This window comes from Ursus arctos, unplaced genomic scaffold (genome assembly GCF_023065955.2).
Source record: "Ursus arctos isolate Adak ecotype North America unplaced genomic scaffold, UrsArc2.0 scaffold_4, whole genome shotgun sequence".
NCBI lineage: Eukaryota > Metazoa > Chordata > Mammalia > Carnivora > Ursidae > Ursus > Ursus arctos.
Genome location: NW_026623056.1, coordinates 6,929,932 through 6,951,705, shown reverse-complemented (window position 1 = coordinate 6,951,705; position 21,774 = coordinate 6,929,932). Strand labels below are relative to the sequence as shown.

The 21,774-nt window shown below is 37.4% G+C and overlaps 1 protein-coding gene across 1 annotated transcript in view; it reads left to right on the top strand.

Annotated features, from left to right (window-relative positions):
* Positions 1–21,774, top strand: part of SPATA16 (spermatogenesis associated 16) — a 224,322-nt gene that overhangs the window by 103,215 nt on the left and 99,333 nt on the right. The gene's annotated exons all lie outside the window — the stretch shown is intronic.

The following is a 21,774-nucleotide window of genomic DNA, read 5'->3' as shown; positions in this document are numbered from 1 at the left end:
CGTGCGCCCTTGTTTTATAGGGATCTTAGGGATGTGGGCTTCTTGATTTTTCAGCCTGCCTTCTCGGGGAGGGGTCTGCCATGCCAATACTCAGGCAGCCATGTTTGGGTAGAGTCTCCGTGTCCCCTGCGAGGGGGGATGGGGATGGACACTCTCTGAGCCGGTATTTCCAGGCTTTTGTTCTCTGGCGGCTTTCCCTGGCGGTTTGCTGTGCCTCTTGGGAGAGTCAGAGAAGCAGTGGCCGAATCTCAGCCTCTGTCTCAGAACAGAGGGATCACGGACTGTTCTCCACTGATGTTCTGGCCACTTTAACTCTGTTTCTGTTGGTGCTGCTCAACCCTGCAATGTCCCAGGGTGTGCGCCCCATACCCGGGCTCCCAGCTCTCACTTCCAGGGCCCTCGCGTCTCTGTCCTTTGTGTTTCTAATACTGCCAGCCGCCAGCCGCCAGCCGCCCCCGCGTGCTTCTGGAGCTCCCGGTCTCAGTCTGTTTCCAGTGAGCACACTGGAGTTCCGTGAGAAGTCTGGTCACGCGAGTTCCCGGCTCACGGTCTCAGTCTGTTCTCTCGCGGGTGCCGTCCGTGAGTCCGCCCGCTCCCCCGTGCAGGTGGCTACCACTTCCTGACGCCCGAACGCGGCGGCTCCCTCCCCCTTCTGTTTATCTTCTGATATCTGTGCGCGGTTTCACAGCTCCCCACTTCGTACCTCAATACTCAGCACTGGAGATGTTCATTTGTAGAGATCCAGATGTATCTTCCTGCATTTCAGGCTGATTCCTGGATGTTCAGGCTGGTCTGGTACCTATCCAGCTCAACTCAGGGGATTGGCTGAAAAAGGGGTCCCCTACTCCTCCGCCATCTTAACTCCCCTCCAGTATCATGCTTTCTATAGTAAAGATCTATAAGGCAAAAAATAGATGACATTACACAGGAAATTGCTTCAGTTAAGATCAGTCTGTGTAAGAGGAAGCAACCAGAAGGTAATACTTAAGGGGAAAGTACAACAAAAGCTTCTATCCATCATTAAGGAGGAGTTAGTTGTGTATTTCTACATATATGAACTAGATGAGGGATACTAGAGCAGTAATAATACATTTAAATGTTCACAAGTCTCAGGCTGATGGTATGTGAAGGAGCCCACTTATAAATGGGTTGTTGTATGAATTACAGAGAACTAGAGACCACTAACTATAGTGACCATATAATTTATCTTTCAAACTTGTTAGTGAAAATGAGCACTATTAAGAAATAACCAGGAAAATATGCATAAACCAGGACTGTTGTGACCACAGTGACCATCTGGTCACCCTACCATAGCCCTTCTGAAGGAAGTGGTCATATTCAAGTGCAGTTAATGTTGTTATATACGCTGTAGGTTCAGTGTTGCAGATTTTTGAGTCTTTAAGAAATAACATTTTTCAGAACTTGGCAAGAAGAAATTTCTTGACCTTAAAATGTCAATTATTTCAAGTTTTTCAAACACAATGCCATCTTAAGAAAGCTAAAGTAGTCCCATTCATGAAAATGTAATTCACTGATTTGTTACAACAGATCTTGCCTGTTCTACTTTTTATTTGTAATAGTATTATTTAATACCATGTCATATATAATATTGTGAAAAATAGATTAGATAATCAACTATGTAGTCTAAAATTTTCTTATCTTTTCCCTTCTTAAGGTAATACACAAACAGTATGTTTCTGTTAAACCAAATCAAAACACAATACTCTAAGATGAATTAATTCATGGCTACACTCACTGAGAAGCCAGATAAATAGTAGAGATTAGTAGAAATGGCAGTAGGTGGGATTCTGGAGACCCAACAAAGGATTTGGGAGCTTGGTTTTGTTGTTGTTGTTGTTTTGTTATGAGAGCTGATTCCACTGGAAATCAGAAATAATGCATATATAGATCACAACTTTCCAAAAGAAAAGAGTGATCCAAAAACAAATTTAAGTGCTTGTTCAGAAATCTAGTCACATAAAACAGTGATATTGCTGTTGATAAGCAATCACTCAGGAGTAGTACTACAACAGCAAGCAGCAAGAAACTGTGTCAGCTATTTTAGTGTCATAGAACTCTATGATTTTAAATGAGATTATTGTGTACTTTGCAAGGGAGGAGAATATACTGACAGGTAGACTCAAGACAAGTGATTCTGAAGAGATGATAGTAGTATTGGGAATTTATTTTAACTTAGTTCTGATTCAATTGAAAATGTAAAATCCATTCAAACACCATGTGAGATACTAAAAATACACCACAGTTTTTTTGGTTAAAATAAGTTTTCATTTATGCCTTTGGATAGTATAAATGAATACTGTAGGTTAATTTTTACTCTTAAACTGGCCATCTGCCTGAAGGGCTTTCTCTTTCTTTGTTGGAGACAGTTTGCCTTTTCCAGAACAGCTTTAGTGTGGGCTAGCATTAATCAGTCCTTTGTGACATACAGTTGTATGTTGGAAGATAGACACGATCATTCCACCATTAAGTGATTTTTCCTTTTCCTAGATATGACAAAGCTGTATAAACCCTAAGCACTACAAAATGTTGCTTCTTCACGTATGATTTCTAAAACAAGGCACTAATAGACAAATTTAGTCATTTTATATAACTTAGGTTAAATATCTGACTATAAGAATACAACTCGCCCAGTTTGTACGTATGTAAGGTGCACTATTTGTGATTTCAAGGAAAAAAGTGAAGGTTAAAATGTTCTAAAACTTCAAGTTTCTAACCATCTTTTACATCTTAAGTATTTAAAATTACAGACTCATAAATGTCTAATCTTACAACAAAAGTAGTAATCATAAGGTTGCAATAATAACTGGTGGCTTAAAAGTAATTGTTGCCTTAAGAAAAAGATGAATTTTTTGGATATGATCCTAATTATAAGTAAATTATTGCAAGAATAAATAATTTTGCATGCATATAGAAAAGAAATTTAACATAGGCCTATTGCAAAGGACATGCTAAAATTCATTAGAAAAAAACAAACATTGATTGACTTTGTGAATTCCTTCATCTTGCTGATGTATATCATGATAATTATTTTTGTTCCTTTTCTGTTTTGAATGATATGCTATGCATTTGCATTACCCATAGACATTTCTAAAATAATTTAGAAATGTACCATCCTTAGACTTTCTGCAAATAATGACCTAGAAAACTTGTGGAAGAATACAGAGAAAGAGTTTTTTCTGTCCTATAAATACAACCTTGCATCTTTAAAAACAAGTGGTAGAACAATAAAGACTACATAAGAGAGAATGCAGAAAGGCCCTAGTATGTCAAGTTTTAAATGTGAGGAAATAAAGATGTTCTCTTCTTATCCTTCTTCCCTTCAATAGCATCTATGTCCCAGAGGTTATTATGAGGATGAATGAGACAATTTATGTAGTACACTTGGCACAGTACTTGGCACATCATAACTCTCAATAAAAAATAAGAATTACTGGGGGAGTGGTCTAAGACGGCAGAGGAGTAGGAGACCTAAATTTTGTCTGGTCCCAGGAATTCAGCTGGATAGCTATCAAACCATTCTGAACATCTACAAACTCAACAGGAGTTCAAAGAAAGGAATAGCAGCAACTCTATGAACAGAAAAGTGACCACTTTCTGGAAGGTAGAGCATGCGGAGAAGTGAATCTGAGGTATATGGGAAAATAGAGCATGAGGGAAGAAAGCCTTTGTCAGCCGGCACCTGGAAAGTGATAGAGCAGGGGAGCACAAAACTGGAACTTTTAAAAGTCCTCTCCAGTGAGGGATGTCACTCTGGTGGCTAAGCTGGGGATGGAACCCTCGCTGGAATGGTGTGGTCTCAGGACTCTCAGGGTCACAGAAAGACTGGAGGTGCCTGAATGCAGCAGAGCTCCCAGGTATCAGAGCAGGGAAGCCGGCTGCAAAGAGTGAGTGGGGGAGTGGACTCTCAGCTCAGGGTTCCCATAACTGTGATCTGTGGCACAGCCTGGCCACTGCTCTTTGAGCAGGGACCCAACAAGCAGCAGATCCAGGAAGACCCCTCTTCCTCCCCTGGGAGGAGTGGCATGAGAGCATGCCACAGGAATCTGCTGGGTTTGGAGACACCAAATGGGGTCATGTGCCTGAGATAGAAATGCTCGGTCACAGGCCGGGTGAACACGGAGTGCAGCTGTGGCCAGGGAGACAGGAGTGATTGATTGCTTTTCTCTGAGGGTGCACTGAGGAGTGGGACCCCGAGCTCTCGGCTCCTCTGGGGTCATGGACTGGAAGGCCACCATTTACATTCTCATCCTCTAAAACTGCTGGGAAAGCTTTCAGGGAACAAAAGCTATGGAGAGCAAACCCAAGCAGATTACTTAGCCTGGCCCCTGGCAAGGGCAGTGCAATTCCGCCTGGGGCAAAAACATTTGAGAATCACTGCAATAGGCCCCTCTCCCAGAAGATCAGGAAGAACATCCAGCCAAGACCAAGTTTACCGATTAATGAGAACTGTAAAACTCCTGCGCTAGGGGAATACAGCACATAGAATTCGTGGCTTCCATCCTATGATTCTTTAGTCTTTAAAGTTAATTTTTCTAATTTTCTTTTTTCTTTTTATTTTTTTGAATTTTTTTCTTTCCTTTTTCAACCAACTTATCAATTCCTTTTTCAAAATCTTTAATTTTCATTTTTACAGTCATATTCTATCCCTTCATTGTATTTAGCCTTATTTTTGTATATATAGATAAGTTTTTCTTTCTTTAAAATTTTGGGATGTAGTTTCTTCTAACAGACCAAAATCCACCCAAAATCTCGTGTATGGCTCTGTTCTATTCATCAGCCTGATCACATTCTTTTTTTTTTTTTTCTTCTCCCCCCAGTTTAGTGTATATTTTTCTGGGGTCATTGTTACCTTTTTAGCATTTTGTTCTCTCATTCATCTATTCTTCTCTGAACAAAATGACAAAATGGAAAAACTCACCTCAAAAAAAAAAATCAAGAGGCAGTACCGACTGCCAGGGACCTAATCAATATGGCATTAGTAAGATGTCAGAACTAGAGTTCAGAATGATGATTATAAAGATACTAGCTGAGCTTGAAAAAAGCATAGAAGATACTAGAGAATCCCTTTCTGGAGAAATAAAATCTAACCATGTCAAAATCAAAAAGGCTATTAATGAGGTGCAATCAAAAATGGAGGCCCTAACTGCTATAAATGAGGCAGAAGAGAGAATTAGTGATATAGAAGACCAAATGATGGAGGATAAAGAACCTGAGAAAAAGAGAGATAAACAACTACTAGACCACGAGGGGAGAATTTGAGAGATGAGTGATACCATAAAGAGAAACAATATTGGAATAATTGGGATCCCAGAAGAAGAAGAAAGAAAGAGAGGGATGGAAGGTATATTGGAGCAGATTATAGTAGAGACCTTCCCTAATCTGGGGAAGGACACAGGCATCAAAAGCCAGGAGGCACAGAGAACCACCCTCAAAATCAACAAAAATAGGTCAACACCCTGACATAAAATAGTACAATTTACAAATCTCAGAGACAAAGAAAATCCTGAAAGCAGCTCAGAACAAGAGGTCTTAACCTACAACAGTAGAAACATTAGATTGGTAGCAGACCTATCCACAGAGACCTGGCAGGCCAGAAAGGACTGGCATGATATATTCAGGGTACAAAATGAGAAAATATGCAGCCAAGAATACTATATCCAGCTAGGCTGTCATTGAAAATAGAAAGAGAGATAAAAAGCTTCCAGGACAAACAGAAACTAAAAGAATTTACAATCGCCAAACCAGCCCTAAAAGAAATATTGAAAGGGTCATCTAAACAAAGAGAGAGCCTAAAAGTACCATAGACCAGAACGGAACAAAAACAATATACAGTAACAGTAACCTTACAGGCAATACAATGACACTACATTCATATCTTTCAATAGTTACCCTGAATGTAAATGGGCTAAATGCCCCAATCAAAAGATACAGGGTATCAGATTGGATTAAAAAATGAGACCCATTGATATGCTGTCTGCAAGAGACTCATTTTAGACCCCAAAACACCTCCAGATTTAAAGTAAGGGGGTAGAAAACCATTTACCATGCTAATGGACATCAAGAGAAAGCTGGGGGTGGGGTGCCTGGGTGGCTCAGTCATTAAGCATCTGCCTTTGGCTCAGGGCGTGATCCCAGCATTCTGGGATCAAGCCCCACTTCAGGCTCCTCCGCTGGGAGCCTGCTTCTTCCTCTCCCACTCCCCCTGCTTGTGTTCCCTCTCTTGCTGGTTGTCTCTCTCTCTGTCAAATAAATAAATAAAATCTTAAAAAAAAAAAAAAGAAAGAAAGCTGGGGTGGCAATCGTTATATCAGACAAATTAGATTTTAAACCAAAGACTATAATAAGAGATGAGGAAAGACACTATATCATACTTAAAGGGTCTATTCAACAAGAAGATATAACAATTGTAAATATTTATGCCCCTAACGGGGGAGCAGCCAATTGTATAAGCCAATTAATAACAAAATCAAAGAAACACATCAACAATAATACAATAATAGTAGGGGACTTTAACACCCCCCTCACTGAAATGGACAGATCATCTAAGCAATATTTCAACAATGAAATAAGGGCTTTAAATGACACACTGGACCAGAGGGACTTCACAGATGTATTCAGAACATGCCATCCCAAAGGTACAGAATACACATTCTTTACTAGTACACATGGAACAATCTCCAGAACGGATCACACCCTGGGTCACAAATCAGGTCTCAACCAGTACCAAGAGATTGGGATCATTCCCTGCATATTTTAAACCACAATGCTTTGAAACTCAAACTCAATCACAAGAGGACAATTGGAAAGAACTCAAATACATGGAGGCTAAAGAGCATCCTACTAAAGAATGAATGGGTCAACCAGGAAATTAAAGAAGAATTTTTAAAATTCATGGAAACAAATGAAAATGAAAACACAACTGTTCAAAATCTTTGGGATGCAGCAAAGATAGACCTAAGAGGGAAATGTATAGCAATGCAAGCCTTTCTCAAGAAAAAAGAAAGGTCTCAAATTCACAACCTAACACTACACCTAAAGGAACTGGAGAAAGAACAGCAAATAAAGCCTAAACCCAGCAGGAGAAGAGAAATACTAAAGATCAGAGCAAAAATCAATGAAATAGAAACCAAAAAAACAGTAGAATGGCTCAGTGAAACTAGGGGCTTGTTCTTTGAAAGAATTAATAAGAATGATAAACCCCTGGCCAGACTTATCCAAAAGAAAAGAGAAAGGACCCAAATAAATAAAATCATGAATGAAAAAGGAGAAATCACAACCAACACTGAAGAAATACAAACAACTATAAGAACATATTATGAGCAACTATCTGCCAACAAATTAGACAATCTGGAAGAAATGGATGCATTCCTAGAGAGTATGAACTGTGAAAACTAAACCAGGAAGAAATAAAAAACCTGAACAGACCCATAACCAGCAAAGAAATTGAAGCAGTAATCAACAGTCTCCCAACAAACAAGAGCCCAGAGCCAGATGGCTTCCCAGGGGAATTCTACCAAACACTTAAAGAAGAATTAATACCTATTCTTTTGAAACTGTTCCAAAAAATAGAAATGGAAGGAAAACTTCCAAACTCATTTTATGAGGCTGTATTACCTTGAACCCAAAACCAAAGACCCCATCAAAAGGAGAATTATGGGCAAATATCCCTGATGAACATGGATGTAAAAATTATCACCAAAATACTAGCCAATAGGATCTAATAGTACATTAAAAGGATTATTCACAGTAACCAAATGGGTTTTATTGGGGTTGCAAGTTTGGTTCAACATCCACAAATCAATCAATGTGATACACTACATTAACAAAAGAAAGAACAAGAACAATATGATACTCTCAATAGATGCAAAAAAAAAGCATTTGACGAAGTACAGCATCCTTCCTTGATTAAAACTCTTCACAGTGTAGGGATAGAGGGTACATACCGCAATATCATAAAAGCCATCTATGAAAAACCCACAGCGAATATCATTCTCAATGGGGAAAAACTGAGAGCTTTTCCCCTAAGGTCAAGAACATGGCAGGGATGTCCACTATCACCACTGCTGTTCGACTAGTACTAGAAGTCCAAGCCTCAGCAATCAGACAACAAAAAGAAATAAAAGGCATTAAAATTGGCAAAGAAGAAGTCAAACTCTCACTCTTTGCAGACGATATGATACTTTATGTGGAAAACCCAAAAGACTCCATCCCAAAACTGCCAAAACTCATACAGGAATTCAATAAAGTGGCCCGATATAAAGTCAATGCACAGAAATCAGTTGCATTTCTATACATCAAAAATGAGACAGAAGAAAGATAAATTAAGGAGTCAATCCCATTTACAGTTGCACCCCAAACCATAAGATACCTAGGAATAAATCTAACCAAAGAGGCAATGAATCTGTACTCAGAAAACTATAGAATACTCATGGAAGAAATTGAGGAAGACACAAAGAAATGAAAAAACACTCCATGCTCATAGATTGGATGAACAAATATTGTTAAAATGTTTATGCTACCTAGAGCAATCTATACATTTAATGGAACCCCTATCAAAATACTGTCAACGTTTTTCACAGAAATGGAACAAATAATCCTAAAATTTGTATGGAATCAGAAAAGACCCCAAATAACCAGAGGAATGTTGAAAAGGAAAACCAAAGCTAGTGGCTTCACAATTCCACACTTCAAGCTCTAGTACAAAGCTGTAATCATCAAGACAGTATGGTACTGGCACAAAAACAGACACATAGATCAATGGAAAGAATAGAGAGCCCAGAAATGGATCCTCAACTCTATGGTCAACTAATCTTCAACAAAGCAGGAAAGAATATCCAATGGAAAAAAGACAGTGTCTTCAACAAATGGTGTTGGGAAAATTGGACAGTCACATGCAGAAGAATGAAACTGGACCATTTCCTTATAGCATACACAAAAATAGACTCAAAATGGAGGAAAGACCTAAATGTGAGACAGGAATCCATCAAAATCCTTGAGGAGAACATAGGCAGCAACCTCTTTGACCTCAGCCACAGCAACTGCCTCCTAGACACATCGTCAAAGGCAAGGGAAGCAAAGGCAAAATGAACCATTGGGACTTCATCAAGATAAAAAGCTTTTGCACAGCAAAGGAAACAGTCAACAAAACCAAAAGACAACCAACAGAATGGGAGAAGATATTTGCAAATGACATATCAGATAAAGGACTAGTATCCAAAATCTATAAATCAAACACAACACCCAAAGAACAAATAATCCAATCAAGAAATGGGCAGATGACATGAACAGACATTTCTGCAAAGAAGACATCCAAATGGACAACAGACACATTAAAAAGTGCTCAACATCACTCGCATCAGGAAAATACAAACCAAAACCACATGCAATACCACCTCACACCAGTCAGAATGGCTAAAAATAACAAGTCAGGAAACGACAGATGTTGGCAAGGATGTGGAGAAAGGGAATCCTCCTATACTGTTGGTGGGAATGCAAGCTGGTGAAGCCTCTCTGAAAAACAGTATGGAGGCTCCTCAAAAAGCTGAAAATAGAGCTACCTATGACCCAGCAATTGCACTACTGGGTATTTACCCCAAAGATACAAATGTAGTAATCCCGAGGGGCATGTGCACCCCAATGTTTATAGCAGCAATGTCCACAATAGCCAAACTTGGAAAGAGCCTAGATGTCCATTGACAGATGAATGGCTAAAGAAGATACGGTATATATATCATGGAATATTATGCAGCCATCAAAAATGAAATCTTGCCACTTGCAACGACATGGATGGAACTCGAAGGTATTATGCTAAACAAAATAAGTCAATCAGGGGCGCCTGGGTAGCGCAGTGGTTAAGCAACTGCCTTCGGCTCAGGGCGTGATCCCAGCGTTCTGGGTTCGAGCCCCACATTAGGCTCCTCCACTAAGAGCCTGCTTCTTCCTCTCCCACTCCCCCTGCTTGTGTTCCCTCTCTCGCTGGCTGTCTCTATCTCTGTCAAATAAATAAAATAAATAAAATCTTTAAAAAAAAATAAGTCAATCAGAGAAAGACAGTTATCATATGATCTCACTGATGTGTGGAATTTGAGAAACAAGGCAGAGGATCATAGGGGAAGAGAGGAAAAAATGAAACAAGAAGAAACCAGAGAGGGAGACAAACCATAAGAGACTCTTAATCTCAGGAAACAAATTGAGGGTTGCTGGAGTGGAGGGGAGTGGGAGGGATGGGGTGGCTGGGTGATGGACATTGGGGAGGGTATGTGCTATGGTGAGCACTGTGAATTGTGTAAGACTAATGAATCACAGACCCGTACCCTGAAACAAATAATACATAGTAGGTTAATTTTTAAAAAAAGAAAAGAAAAGGATTATCACTGTTTTTGTTGTTGTTACCGAGAACTCTTTGAAGATAGATGAAACTTCCAAGAGACGATGAGTTTCTCAACATTGACACCAGAACATGTTGAGCAATCATTTAGCTGAGGTTTTGCACAAGAGACAGATTGCACCACAATACTATTAGATCCTGTCGCACTCTGAGAGTCATGTCTGTGTTTTGGGGAAGCCCAGTATTAACATAGGGGTTGAAAGGCATGATTTGGGTTGGTTTAAGGAGTTAAAAAGGGCAAAATTGACTTTTTAAGAAGTTTTGCATGTGAATATATCATGAATTTTAGCATCCTATTTCATTCTGAGAGATATTCCAATTATTCATAAAGTGAGTTACAGTGTAGAGTTCCCCAGGGTGGGCAGGTGGAAGTTCAAATGACATAAAGAGAACTGTTCAGGTCACCTGGTTTTGACTCCAAATTCTCCCTTTTTCTTTTCCTCATTTCTGTCAAAAATAGCAATACTCTGACAAAAGATTAGGCTGGAAATCCTAACAGCTCACTGCCAAAAACTCTGAAATTCTTCACACACTCACCCCACGTTTTTTTTTTTTAAATACTGGTATTGGTTCATCACACTATTATGCACATAAATTAATCTTGATGCCACTGATTGTGAAAATTGCTTATAAGTCAAAAGTTCTGTTGTTTCTGTGTCTGTCTGCAGAAGAGGAACTGTCTGCATTAGAGAATTATAGTCAAGCCAGAGAGACCTGTGTTCCACTCCCAGAACTACAAATGACTAGCTATGTGTGACCTTGGGCAAGTTAATTAAGTAATGTCTTTCAGTTTCAATTTCCTCAACCATAAAAGGGAGATAATAATACTACTTTACAAAGTAAGCATAAGGATTGCATGGAATAATGAATATGAAACATGTAACTCAGTGCCTGGCACATAGTAAGCCTTCAATTAATTATTGTCCCTGCTGCTATTGTTGTTATTGCGCTGCTGCTGTTGTTGCTGTTACAAGCTTTGAAGAATGATGTTTAAAACCCAAAACATTCACTCTTGAATAATTACGTCGAGTGCAACTTTGGTAAAAACATTGTATTCCAGGGCTACCACCCCACTTTATCTCAATTTTGGCAGCCATCATCTATGATCCCTTGCTGTGTCCAACTCTGTGTCAGATGCTTGTATGTAGTGCATTAGCTTTGCTCCTCACAACTCTGCAAAGAAATTATATTCTGCATTTTTTAGGTGGGGGAACTTAAGCTAGAGTTTGAACGACTTGCCAAAGACCATTGGTAAGTAGCAAATTTGGAATTCGAGCTTAATTTTATCACCAAGACCCTGACTCCTGCACCAAGGATGCACTTGGTATTGTCAGACTTCATATCAGCCACTTGGGTGAGTTTGAAACGGTATTGCCTCATTGTGGTTTACATTTTCATTTTTTATTACTAGTGTACTTGTGCATTTTTAATATATTTATTGGGCAATCATGTTTCTTCTTCTGTGAAATGCTCATTTGTGTATTTATCTTTTGTTCATTTCCTATTGGATTGTTTGTCTTTTTATCATTGAATCATCGGATTCTTTATATACTCTGGGCACTAATAAGTTTTAGCAATGTGTGTTGCAAGTAATTCCTTCCAATTTATGGTTTATATAATCATACTCTTTTTGGTATCTTTTGATGAAAAATAAATCTAAAGACTTATTTTTAGTGTAGTCAAGTGTAGTCAAATTCTTTTATGATTTGCACTGCTTAAGTTTTTAAAAAATTCTCTCCTATCCCAAGCTCATCAAGATAGCTTTCTATATTATCTTCAAAAGTTTTAAAGTTTTTCCTTTACCTTTAAAGTTTTGACCCAATGATAATTGTTTTTTATATATGGTGGGAGGTAGGACTCTCTTAGTATGTTTTTCCCTCGGTGGATAAGCAATTATCTTGATACCATCTTATTAAATCCTTTCGCTATTGATCTTCCATGTTAGCTCTGTTTATATCAGTTTTCCATATATAAACATGTCAATTTCTGCTCTCTATTCTATTCATACATCTGTTTGTCTGTTGCATTGCCAAAACCACTCTATCCTACATAGGATGGTTTATAATATGTCCTGATACTTAGCAAAGGAAACTTTACCAGCTGATTCTTTTTCAGGAATATCTGTCTATTCTAATCCTTTTGCTCTTCCACATAAACTGTAGAAAATGTGAATTTGAATTCCAAACCAGAATAGTCTAGGTTCTAGTTAGGAATTTCCAAGGAAGACCTTCTTACTTTCTTTTTTGTACTCTACCAGGATTCAAGACCAAGACTGACATGCTATTCCACTATTTTGCTCTGTAAGAGTTTCTCCTAGTCTTTCACTAAATGTGTTACTTGTAAGAAAAACTTTAAGCAGGTTGTCTATTCAGTCTTCACTCTGCTGAAACCCTCAAGATTTGTCTACTTTTCCCCATGCACATGTCCCATTAAAAGAAAGTTACTACACCAATAAATATTAACATATATCCTCAGGAAAAAACAGCTTTTTTTTTTTTTTTGCTTATTAAACCCTCTTTACTTATGTAACACTATCTACATATTTTTTAAATGACTGTTCGACACAAGAAGCCAAGCAGATGGCATCCCTAATAGCCAAAGCTAAAACGGTTTGAATAACTGGGGCACCTGGGTGGCTCAGTGGGTCAAGTGCCCAACTCTTGATTTCAGCTCAGGTCATGATCTCGAAGTCCTGGGACTGAGCCCTGCATAGGGGTCCCTGCTCTGTAGGGAGTCTGTTTGTCTCCCTTTCCCTCTGCCCCTTCCCCCCACCACCACCCCCACCCCTTCTTATTTGTGTATGCACACGCGCTCTCTTCCTCTTTCTCTCATAAATAAATAAATCTTTAAAAAAATACAATTTGAATAACAAATATTGATAGTATCAAATTATAATCCATTGAGTTAAATGAATATTTATATCTGAGTTTATACTAATATAAAAATAATTAAATAAATATATGAGGGATAAAGGAAAACTCTTCCTTAGGAGGAATACCAATTAATAAATGTAGAATAAATGAGAGAAAATCAATGTTAGCAAACACCACAGTAATAATTGTTGCAAGCAAGATCTACTAATGGACTTTAATTTCAGCAATTCTATTTCTGCTATTAATCTGAAAACAATGAAAACACTGATTTGAAAAGATACATGTGCCCCTATGTTCATTGAAGCATTATTTACAATAGCCAAGATATGGAAGTAACCTAAGTGTCCATCAATAGATGAATGGATAAAGAAGATATGGTGTGTGTATTTGTCTGTACACACACACACACACACACACACACACACACACTATGAAATATTACTCAGCCATAAAAAAGAATGAAATCAAGCCATTTAAGACAACATGGATGGACCTAAAGGGTATTGTGCTAAGTGAAGTAAATCAGACAGAGAAAGGCAAGTACCATATGATTTCACTCGTAGATACAGAGAACAAACTGGTATTGGTAGAGGCATAGGGAGTGGAGGAATGGGTGAAACAGGTAAAGGGAATTTAGAAATACAAGCTTCCAGTTATAAAATGAATAAGTCACAGGAATGTGATATATAGCAAAAGGAATACAGTCAATAATATCATAGTAAGTTTGTATGGTACAGATGGTAACTAGACTTATCATGGTGATTCTTTCATAATGTCACTATGTTGTACACCTTAATATAAAATTGTATGTCAATTATAATTCAATAAGAAATAATTATCTTCTTCAAATATTTATCAGTTGGAAAGGGAAGCCTAGTCCCTTGTGGTGAAATAAATGAGCAAATTCCACCATAATCAAGTAGTCAAGGTTAATACCACCAGTAATAAAATATCTACATTACATACACCCCTTCGATTAGTATGCAATGAGAACATCACTTCACTTCTATAGTATTCTTGCCTAAAACACACAATTTCATGAAAAAATATCACACAAATTCAATTTGGGAAACAGTCTACAGAATAACCAATTAATTCTCATTAAGAGTATCAAGGCCATGAAAGGCAAGAACAGAATGAGGGAATGTCAAAGACTGGAAGACACTAATGATATACAACAACTAAATGTATTGTGGGATCCTTGATTAGATCCTAGAACATAAATGTGGCAATAAGGAAATAACTGGTGAACTTTAGAAAAATCTGTAGTTTAGTTAGTAAAAATATACCTATATTAATTTCCCAGTTTATTCATTATTTTATGGTTTTGTAAGTTGTCAAGATTAGAGGAAGCTAGAGGAAGCTAGGTGGAATAATATACACTAACTCTGTACAATTTTTGTGGCTTTTCTGTAAATTTCTATTAATTTCAAAACAAATTTTTTAGAAACTTGTTTTTTTATGTTTGTTTTCAGCCCATCTTGTTTAAAAGTATCAGCTGTACTAGGTAGTGTTTCTCTGATCATCTCATCCACCATATTCTTAAATTTGAAACTTAACATTTTAAAGACATTTTTATCATCTTTCTCTCCCGGCCTATTTTGGGATATCCTTTGCTTGCTATAATTTAAGAACATGTTCTTTTTCTACATATTATATCTCCTACAGATTCCATCTTAATTTTAGCTTCTGGAGCTTATTTTGATATACTTTTATACTCTTCTTTAATTACCTGAGTCATAAAATCTGGTGCTGACTCCATTAAAATTTGGGCTAGACAATCAAGATCAGCAATTCAGTTCTATCATTATGATTATGTTAGCCTTGGCAAGGCCTTTGGCCTCTGTGGAATGAGAATAATGGTAGGACCCAGTCTCATCTCCAAAAGTTGTTATGAGACTTAACTCTCTTCTTTCTCCTAGATTCCCTGACATCATATCTCTGGATTTTTTCCTACCTCTCTAACTTTTCCTTCTTAATCTTATTCTCCAACCTACTGCTTAAAAATGTTTCCAAAGAGCCTCTCTACTTTACTCTTTTTAAAATTGTGCATTTACTTTCCCTTGGCCATTAAATCCCCTCTGCTGGCTTTAACTAATCAATCTGCTAATGACTCCCAAATTTATGCCCACATTCTCAGATCTTGCTCCCAACCTCCACATTCATATACTCAGGCACCTTCTGGATATTCCCACTTGACTGTATTATAAGCATCTCAATCAAAACATATGTTCCAAACTGAACCCTATTGCTTTCAAAAACTTAACTCTCCAATATCTTAATTGCCTAACATAATGGATTGATTAATTAAATAGTGGAATTACCCATGGAATACAATGCTACCATTTTAATTACTGCTACAGATGCAAATTTACTAATGTGGAAGCTATTCTCACCATGTTGTTTATTTTAAAAAGCAGGTTAAAAAGCAATGTGTTTGGTATGCTCTATTTACAGAGCAAATTTGAACACATCTCTCTCCAGACTAATTACTTTAAATGACTTTCCATAATCTACAATATAAATCCTGGCAAAAAAAAATTAAAAGTTCTCTTGTAATTAAGACCGTGTTTGTCTCTCTGTCTCTCTGGCCTCCTTTACACACACACACACACACACACACACACACACACACACACACACACTAAAACTCCAATATTACCCAAACACAGCATGCTGTGTCATGCTTATACACATTCGCATGTCATCTTCTCAGGATAGCTTTTCCCTCTTTGGTTATCTCTGAAGCCCTTCTTGGGGTCCACCTCCTCTGGGAAGGTTTCCCTGACTCTGTTTTCTCCCAATAAGATTCATTACTTTTTTTTCTGTATTATTTCTGTGCCCTGTCTTTATAGCTACTAGTGCATATTCCCTGTAATAATTATTCCCTTAAATGTGAATTTATCTTAAAAGACCGGCAGTTTTTTGAAGATGGGGAACTGATTAATTCACCTTTTTCACCTTCACTACCTATCTTCAGAACTCAATCACATTAGTCACAGTATAAATATTTGTGGAATTGAAATTAGAATGCATATGAAAGCATATAACATACCACAGATAGAGTGCTCTGAAATGAAAGATAGTATTTATAGCTATTTAAATTCATACTATAACACAGTGATATTTTAAATCGGCATTTTAAAGAATAAATTCCTCAAAAGGGGATTCCTCACATAAATTAATGTAATCTGGGTGTCAAAATCTTGAACCTAATGGTAATGTAGGTAAAATCCCTTTAAACCAGGTGTCTATTAAAAGAAATACAGAATAAAAGGGGAGCTCCTTATTCCAGAACTTTATAAAAGTCAACAAAAGGATTTATTGGAAATAATTTGATCCAGACTCTTTAATGAAAACTTCATGATTTTTACTCCACATCTTACATGATTTGAATTTTTCTAAGCCTTGTCAACCTATGAACACAAATCAAATTATAATAATGGAACAAACTCCATATACTGGCTTATATCCCCACCTGCATAAGACAAGATTTTACCTCTCCCCCAACTAACTTGAGATTACTGGGATCGGAGTCAGATGCACTCCAGAAAAGGAAAGAATGGAATAGCATGATATGAAGAGGTTAGTTTTTAATGTTAGCATGTAAGGCATTTACATGGTTTTATATGTACAACCTATGTACAAATATGTTCACAAAAAAAACATTTAATGCATATTATAATGTTCAGTATAAAATTCCATAGAGATATTACATTCAGAAACTGTCATTCAAGAATTTCTCTGCTTGGAACATTTTGGCAAATTAATGAAGATTTCTTTCTGTTGGCCCTTCCTGCTCATTGTCATCATTCCATCTTCCATAGATGACTTTGCCATTTTATCTAACTCTTCCTTAGCCCTCAGCTAATTATCAAATTTCTTCCTATAAGGCTTGGACCACCCACTTGCCTGGCAGATGTTTGGTTTCTTTGCCATTGATTAGGGAAACCCTTAACATCTTTCTCACATTTTAAATATACGTTTAAAGCTAGCAATGATTATTGCTGATTTGACTGACTCTACTCATTGCCTGTGGGCTTAAGTTTATTGAAAACAATGGCAAGCTGGCCCTGGGTACTATTTAAATTTTCATCTTTCCTTTAATTTTTTCATCAATATTCTGGAATCCAACTAGATTAAACACATGCTTGATATGACCTTGCTGTTACTGGGTTTATATCAGTCTTCAGCCTTGGGGTTCCTCACCAAGAAACTGGGAACAAGCCCCAACCCCAAGCACAGAGGGAATTACCTCTTTGCTAGTGTAGTCCACATACCTCTCTTAGGGATCCCATAAGATTCTTTTCCTAGGTTCGTTGTGTACTAAATGCTAATTTCTCAAGAGTATCTTTGAAATATGGAATCTCAACCAATTGATTTCTGTGAAAGATTTTGCTTTCCTCAAATAAATTCTGTAAAACCATGGCCATGGCAGTAGATTTTTAAAATCCACCCTCACTCTGAGGAACAAATGACTGCATTGTCTCTTCAGGGATGCAAACACCAGCACTTTCCTGATTCAAGAAAATCTGAAATGGATCCCACTACTACCGCCTTGGGACTTCTGTGCCTCACCTTTGATCAGCCCCAGGGCAGTAGTAGCAGCTCAGAAGTATAATAACAGGGTTACTATTAACTCTTTTATACCCAGAATCAAGTGGAGTATATAAGTTTAATAAGAAGCAGGGTCTCCCTCACATTCACCATGAATATTTATCCTTATAATGTATCTAGCCCCCCTAGACCTCACCACCATCACCAACCCTAGACATACCCTAGAGCTCCACACCTTCCTTCAAGGGATACACTTATTCTCTTAAGGTTTTCAAAAAATTTAGAATTTTGTTAAGAGGCTCTTTCTGCTCAATCTATTCTTCTGAGAACTGGTATGGTTTGTTTCATCATGCTCACAGAACTGTTTCTTTCCTTACAAACAACTCACTTGAAAAAATACTTGCCAGCTGTTATTGCTTTCTAAAATTATTTATTTATATTTTAATTTATAAATATGCTACCATTACTTAATGCCTCTGGGCACATTTGCAAAATTAAAAACACAATTAGAAAAAATAAGACAAACACCATGCAAACTGTGTTTTATGGGGGGGAAAAAAGAGCATCATCTCTGCCTACATTAAACCCCCCTCAAGCAAACATCTAAATAAACAGATGGATATTGCACTGTGTCCCAAAAGAAATGTAAAAGTTTCCTAAAAATCAATACCATGAACCAATTCAAGTATACAGAACTTCTCCTAAGAGCAAAAGCACTGTTATTACCTTGTAAACTCAACAGTTGTAGTGCTAGAATCTAGAATCTGGCTTCTAACATCTTCCATCTATTCTGTCCCAAAAGCTCAATAATGTGAATATTACTTGTAACTGGCACATAGTAAGTGCTTAATAAATTAATAGTTAATTGCTTTTAATATGCATACCATTTTAATTTCTAACCTTATAGTTTTCCTTACACTGTTCATTTCGAATCCTTCATTTTTTTCCTCAACCCAGCTTGTATTCTCTTTTCATCTAAGAAACAATGTTTAGAACTTTTACTTTATGTTTGTTTAGTTGTTTGTGTTTAGTTGTTTAGTTGTTATGTTGGATAACCTGTGAAGTAGTGAAAATACGTCTTTATTGTCTATTAGCCAGGCTTTCTAATTCCAATCTATAAATTTAAAACTATAAAATAAGCATTTGGAAATGAGTTTTAGCATAAAAATCAGGGTTCCTATGGCTTATATCTCCTGATAATTCTATAAGAAAGTCATCTAGCAAACTGACTAAGGATAAACACATGTATCTCTAAGAAAACACATACCTTATAGGAGAAAAAAATGCACCAATATAAGCAATTTTTCCATTGAATCTTAAGTCTGAGGAAAAGTTAAATAGAATTTAATAGGAATATATTGCAGCCTACTAAATAATCAGCCCTTGCCAGAAAGAAGAAATAGGAGAAGCAAAAAATGAGATTCCTGCTCTTCAAAAGCTTATAATCCTGCTAGAGATAAGATAAACAATTCTCTTTACAGAGTATTAACCGTGTATATTGAACAAAGGAGGATGACTGGGCAACATGCATGCTCTAAAACATCTTCGGTGAGAAAACCGTAGGAAACCACACCATTTATCTTCTAAACCATGACAATTTTGGTAGTGAAAGGGGCCCCAATAATGACCTTAGGATAACAGGAATAGACTAGAAATGTCTTGAGAAAACCTACATGTATGGTCACCATAAGTGTGGAGGCAAGAGTGTGGGCATCACAGTGCTGTCCACTCTTCCCTGAGGTCTTCTCCTAAGCAGAACAACCCTAGCAGACATACGCGTAAGGTGTTATCAAGGTGTTATCTTGAGGCAGCCTAAAGTGTCTCTTGCTACTCAGTGTTTCTTTTTTGAATGTTCTACTTCTTATATATCTGTGATTGGTAGTCATACATGTTTTGGCCAAGATGTTTGGTCAGGATGATAGCACCACCTCTGTGTATCCTTCCTGCCTCATGCTACTACCCATCATCAGCCACAGTGTCCTTCATGAACCAAATGGTCAATATTTGAACCAATGGTCAAATCAACCAATAGCTTTTGGTTGAATGAATGAGTGAATGAATGAGGTAGTAGCTATGGCTAGAGACAGAATGAGGTAGTAGCTATGGCTAGAGACAGAAGAATAGAGCTAATGGATAACAACTATTACTGCCCTCCCCTACCTGTAGAGAAACAGCTCTAAAGGAAGAAACAAATGTCCTACTCTATGTAGCATAGTTTGCTTCCCCAATGTACTTTTTTTTTCCCCCTGGAGGAATAGATCTCAGTTCAGTGGAAAAATTTGGTCTCATATGCAGAATCCCATCTTAACTTCAACAGCACATCTGTGCCTTCCTTCATTTAACAAAATCATCAGCAAATATTTATTGATGACCTACTATGTGCCAGTCACTGTTTTAGATGCTTGGTGATACAGCAATGAGTGAAGCTTCAAAAAACTCTGTCCTTATGGATCTTTCAATTATCCATTCATTTGATAATCATGTAACAAGTGCCTACACTATGCAAGTTTCTGGTGAATTCCTAATGATGAATGAGACATGATCCCCACCCTCAACAAAAGTATACTATATCAGAGATGCTTTTAGAGAACACCAATAGCTAATCTACAAGGGAAAGTTAAAGGGCTCTAGGGGAAGGCTTACAAACAAAATGTATGACCGGGTGGAATACAAGAATATTTAAGTATAATAAGGGTTCAAGAAGGCTGCACCAAGAGAGTGGCATTCTTACTGTAGGCTCACAAAGCTACACTACCTATATTAGTTATAAGCTTTTGTAAGTCTTTTAAGTTCAAGAAAAAACTTTAATAACAACCTAGAAAATCAATACACTTTTGAAGCAGTCTAAACAAGCCTGTTTGGATACAAGCTTCTCAATGAAGCAATGTGTATTTCATTTTCCTAAATATCAGTGTTAATACCTGGGCAGAATAATAATTTGGAAGCTAAGACTTACTGAGTGCTTCCCAAGTACTCATGTGCTCTATTGTTCTGTGTACATTACATATAGTAGAACATTTAATCCTTCTGACAATCCTGTGAGGTTGGCAACTATTATTATCTGCACGGTAATATGAGGAAACTAAGGCAAAGATAAGTTAAATAACTTGTCCAGACTCATACAGATAGCAAATGACAGCCCTGGGATTCAAATAAAGGCAATCCACCTCCTGTGTCTGCATTCTTAACACCTGTGCTGTATTGCCTTTCTATTAATCTGATGAAAATAACTTATTACAAGTTATTAATGAATGATAATGCCTTCACCTTCAGAGAAAACATAAACATGCAATGCCATTTAATCTTTCGACCTAAAGAAGAGACTAAGGCGTCATTTTATGATACTTCAAGTCATTGAGAGAAACATTTTTGGGACAGAGGATTTTTTGATGCCTTTCAATTTGCCTATTTATCTCTAAATGAAAAGCAGAATGAATATGCTTGAATTAAGGAATATTGAGAAAGGGAGAAGTTGAATCCTGTAATGGTGAGTTGAGACCAGGTGAAGGTGGATTTTACTGTTGAGGATCTCTAGTGGCCAGAACACGGACAGACTACATTGGAAAATAAGAAAAGAGATGCCACAACAGAGGCATGGACTATTTAAAGAGGTCTAGAAAAGTGTGAAAAGCAAATCTGAACACATCATAATTTTGCCAAATGTCCACCCTGAATATATATCACTCGCAAAATCAGCAAATGCTTACATGTTATTTTTATAGCCCTCTGCTATCTTGGAAGAGTGAGCCAGCCCTCCGCCAGTGAGCTATTAACATTTGAAGAACAGACTCTTTATTGTATCTTCATGGGATTTTCACAAAAGGTTTTGTTGTTAGTGGTGGTGGTGGTGATGGTGTTTTGTTGGTGGTTTTCCTATTTGGCTTAAATTGAGAATGCTACATATAAATTGTTTCAAAGATCCATTTAAGTGTCAAG